At 53.6% G+C, this 5,000-nt stretch overlaps 1 non-coding gene across 1 annotated transcript in view; it reads right to left on the bottom strand.

The window, feature by feature from the left end:
• LOC126434684 (small subunit ribosomal RNA) overlaps positions 1-1,501 on the bottom strand; it is a 1,910-nt gene extending 409 nt beyond the window's left edge. Inside the window, exon 1 of the ribosomal RNA XR_007579403.1 lies at positions 1-1,501. This exon is cut by the window's left edge and continues 409 nt beyond it. This is a non-coding gene — a ribosomal RNA (small subunit ribosomal RNA).
• Between the last annotated feature and the right edge of the window lie 3,499 nt (positions 1,502-5,000).

Below are 5,000 nucleotides of genomic sequence, written 5' to 3'. Positions count from 1 at the left end.
CTGTCCCTCTAAGAAGAAAAGTAATCGCTGACAGCACGAAGTATGTCACGCGACTAGTTAGCAGGCTAGAGTCTCGTTCGTTATCGGAATTAACCAGACAAATCGCTCCACCAACTAAGAACGGCCATGCACCACCACCCACCGAATCAAGAAAGAGCTATCAATCTGTCAATCCTTCCGGTGTCCGGGCCTGGTGAGGTTTCCCGTGTTGAGTCAAATTAAGCCGCAGGCTCCACTCCTGGTGGTGCCCTTCCGTCAATTCCTTTAAGTTTCAGCTTTGCAACCATACTTCCCCCGGAACCCAAAAGCTTTGGTTTCCCGGAGGCTGCCCGCCGAGTCATCGGAGGAACTGCGGCGGATCGCTGGCTGGCATCGTTTATGGTTAGAACTAGGGCGGTATCTGATCGCCTTCGAACCTCTAACTTTCGTTCTTGATTAATGAAAACATACTTGGCAAATGCTTTCGCTTCTGTTCGTCTTGCGACGATCCAAGAATTTCACCTCTAACGTCGCAATACGAATGCCCCCGCCTGTCCCTATTAATCATTACCTCGGGTTCCGAAAACCAACAAAATAGAACCGAGGTCCTATTCCATTATTCCATGCACACAGTATTCAGGCGGGCTTGCCTGCTTTAAGCACTCTAATTTGTTCAAAGTAAACGTGCCGGCCCACCGAGACACTCACTCAAGAGCACCCTGGTAGGATTGCAACGGGGTCCGCCTCGGGACGCACGAGCACGCACGAGGCGCGTCGCACGCCTTCAGCTCGCCCCACCGGCAGGACGTCCCACGATACATGCCAGTTAAACACCGACGGGCGGTGAACCAACAGCGTGGGACACAAATCCAACTACGAGCTTTTTAACCGCAACAACTTTAATATACGCTATTGGAGCTGGAATTACCGCGGCTGCTGGCACCAGACTTGCCCTCCAATAGATACTCGTTAAAGGATTTAAAGTGTACTCATTCCGATTACGGGGCCTCGGATGAGTCCCGTATCGTTATTTTTCGTCACTACCTCCCCGTGCCGGGAGTGGGTAATTTGCGCGCCTGCTGCCTTCCTTGGATGTGGTAGCCGTTTCTCAGGCTCCCTCTCCGGAATCGAACCCTGATTCCCCGTTACCCGTTACAACCATGGTAGGCGCAGAACCTACCATCGACAGTTGATAAGGCAGACATTTGAAAGATGCGTCGCCGGTACGAGGACCGTGCGATCAGCCCAAAGTTATTCAGAGTCACCAAGGCAAACGGACCGGACGAGCCGACCGATTGGTTTTGATCTAATAAAAGCGTCCCTTCCATCTCTGGTCGGGACTCTGTTTGCATGTATTAGCTCTAGAATTACCACAGTTATCCAAGTAACGTGGGTACGATCTAAGGAACCATAACTGATTTAATGAGCCATTCGCGGTTTCACCTTAATGCGGCTTGTACTGAGACATGCATGGCTTAATCTTTGAGACAAGCATATGACTACTGGCAGGATCAACCAGGGAGCTGCGTCAACTAGAGCTGAGCAGCCGGCCGCCCGGGAGTGTGTCCCGGGGGCCCGCGCGAACACGCAAGCGTCCGCTCAATTATTCTGCAAACAGGAGGAGGCTGAGCTCCCCTGCACAATACACCTCGAAACCCTCTCAGGTCCCGGCGGCGCGCAGCGCCGTCCTAAGTACTTGGTCGGGTTCGAGAGAGGCGCAATCGCCCGGAGTTTGGCGAGTAGACGCTTTAGGTGCGACCACCCGTGCTCCCAACTGAGCTTGCCGCTGCCGACAGAGGCCCGGGAGCGTGCTGTCGTGGCATTGCCGGCGGGAGACAACACGCGCCACCTACGGTGGCCGGCAGCTCCAACGCCAGCGCCACAGAAGGACAAAAGCCCCACTTGGGTGCCGAAGCGAACTCTCCCAGCACAGCGCACGCGCCAACGCGTCCGCACAGCTGCGATACAATCCACCTGCGAGAACCGCAGAGGCGACCGAGCAGCAGACGGCGTCGCGGCGCCGAGCGCCGGGCGGCGGCGCATCCTCAGCGCACACAGTCCTCAATCGGACCAGCACACTGCAGATGTCCACCGCGCTTCGCACCGGGCCCGCGAGGACCTACTTTGGCCGCACGGCGCCGCGTGCAGGGTGCGCCGGCGCGCAGCTACGCCGCCTGCCGCCTCCGTCGGCCGGCGCGCCTGCCACTGGCCGCCCCCACCAGCCGGCTGTAGCGCGTGCGCCCACGCACCGCGCGGCCAGCACGCCGGGAGGCCCCCCCTCACCGGCCGGGGACGGTCCCACCCAGCCACCGCCGCGTATCGCTTCACACCCACATGCCATTCACGTTCGTGGGCATGGTGGGTATCGCTGAAACAACCGGTTGGTAGCTCAACCGATCGTCGCCATCACTGATTCACCTCTAGCGAGAACAACCGCACCACAACGGTTTACCAGTTCTTCATTTGCGTAACGTCACCAGCAAACGTAGACGTCCATCGCCATTTGCAAATTCAACGATTGTTGCATGCCTGTGTCAGGTGTCACGACACACTATGTCTGCCCACATACACGCAACAACATGTGCACGCTTCGCGAACACGTGGAAGGTGGCCCCCGTACGTATGCGATGTCCATTGCGCGAACGACTGTCAACCGGCCTCTGTCGCATGTCGCAGATGTGGAACGCAGTGCACCATGCTATCACGGTGTGTGAGAAGAGACGACTACGTCTGACAACACGCGCCACTACATCAACAGACGGCTCATGCCGATCGCCATCCACGGCATACCATACTGCAATCCAGCTCTTATAGGGAGACGACATGTAGCTGAGTGCACAATATTTGGACCGTATGGTTCGCCGTTGTTGGCGCAGTCGTGGTACGGTCACACATGTACCACGATGTATCATTCAGTACATGAGGACCAATGTGCAGTACAGTGTGTGATTTGGACGTACAACATCAGCGGACAGTTGACACAAGCCGTACCACAACGTAGGCTGTGCTTCGCCATGCGAATGCCAATGAACAACTGCGAAGGGCATTGAGCATGTACGTCCTGCTGCCATCCGCATTACAGTGTATAGCTGCAAGGTGTTTAACATGAAGCGATACTCTGGGGACCGGGCAGTGCGAGTAGCAAACTATATTGCGGGGGTTGCAGTTAGGCAACACTACACTAATTTAACGCGTCGTATGACAATTACAGAGCAGGTTAAGGCCCAACGTGTGTTGGGTTAAGGCCCAACGTGTGTTGGGTTAAGGCCCAACGTGTGTTGGGTTAAGGCCCAACGTGTGTTGGGTTAAGGCCCAACGTGTGTTGGGTTAAGGCCCAACGTGTGTTGGGTTAAGGCCCAACGTGTGTTGGGTTAAGGCCCAACGTGTGTTGGGTTAAGGCCCAACGTGTGTTGGGTTAAGGCCCAACGTGTGTTGGGTTAAGGCCCAACGTGTGTTGGGTTAAGGCCCAACGTGTGTTGGGTTAAGGCCCAACGTGTGTTGGGTTAAGGCCCAACGTGTGTTGGGTTAAGGCGCAACGTGTGTTGGGTTAAGGCGCAACGTGTGTTGGGTTAAGGCGCAACGTGTGTTGGGTTAAGGCGCAACGTGTGTTGGGTTAAGGCGCAACGTGTGTTGGGTTAAGGCGCAACGTGTGTTGGGTTAAGGCGCAACGTGTGTTGGGTTAAGGCGCAACGTGTGTTGGGTTAAGGCGCAACGTGTGTTGGGTTAAGGCGCAACGTGTGTTGGGTTAAGGCGCAACGTGTGTTGGGTTAAGGCGCAACGTGTGTTGGGTTAAGGCGCAACGTGTGTTGGGTTAAGGCGCAACATAGGTTAGGTTAAGGCGCAACATAGGTTAGGTTAAGGCGCAACATAGGTTAGGTTAAGGCGCAACATAGGTTAGGTTAAGGCGCAACATAGGTTAGGTTAAGGCGCAACATAGGTTAGGTTAAGGCGCAACATAGGTTAGGTTAAGGCGCAACATAGGTTAGGTTAAGGCGCAACATAGGTTAGGTTAAGGCGCAACATAGGTTAGGTTAAGGCGCAACATAGGTTAGGTTAAGGCGCAACATAGGTTAGGTTAAGGCGCAACATAGGTTAGGTTAAGGTACAATATAGGTTAGGTTAAGGTACAATATAGGGTAGGTTAAGGCGCAACATAGGTTAGGTTAAGGCACAACACGGGTTAGGTTAAGGCACAACACGGGTTAGGTTAAGGCACAACACAGGTTAGGTTAAGGCACAACACGGGTTAGGTTAAGGCACAACACGGGTTAGGTTAAGGCAGAATACGGGTTAGGTTAAGGCACAATACGGGTTAGGTTAAGGCACAATACGGGTTAGGTTAAGGCACAATACGGGTTAGGTTAAGGCACAATACGGGTTAGGTTAAGGCACAATACGGGTTAGGTTAAGGCACAATACGGGTTAGGTTAAGGCACAATACGGGTTAGGTTAAGGCACAATACGGGTTAGGTTAAGGCACAATACGGGTTAGGTTAAGGCACAATACGGGTTAGGTTAAGGCACAATACGGGTTAGGTTAAGGCACAATACGGGTTAGGTTAAGGCACAATACGGGTTAGGTTAAGGCACAATACGGGTTAGGTTAAGGCACAATACGGGTTAGGTTAAGGCACAATACGGGTTAGGTTAAGGCACAATATGGGTTAGGTTAAGGCACAATATGGGTTAGGTTAAGGCACAATATGGGTTAGGTTAAGGCACAATATGGGTTAGGTTAAGGCACAATATGGGTTAGGTTAAGGTACACATTGTTGTAAGGAAAGGTGTTTTGGGGGGGGGGGGGGGCGGCAGTTTGTTGATTGTGATTATCGTAAGTAAATGACTGCGGCATCATCTGATTTGCCACGTCAGGGTGCACCTTTGGCTCATAACAGGCGGCGCTCTGATTCCATGCTTGTGGCAGACCTGTGTCTTTCATTCCTGCCATTGTTTGTGTGGTGTGACAGGAGGCAGTATTGTGATGTTGGGTGCACCCCTGTGTGGGACATGTGTGGGTGTTG

This window comes from Schistocerca serialis, unplaced genomic scaffold (assembly GCF_023864345.2).
Source record: "Schistocerca serialis cubense isolate TAMUIC-IGC-003099 unplaced genomic scaffold, iqSchSeri2.2 HiC_scaffold_1192, whole genome shotgun sequence".
Classification (NCBI taxonomy): Eukaryota; Metazoa; Arthropoda; class Insecta; order Orthoptera; family Acrididae; genus Schistocerca; species Schistocerca serialis.
This window is presented reverse-complemented; position numbering and strand designations above follow the sequence as displayed.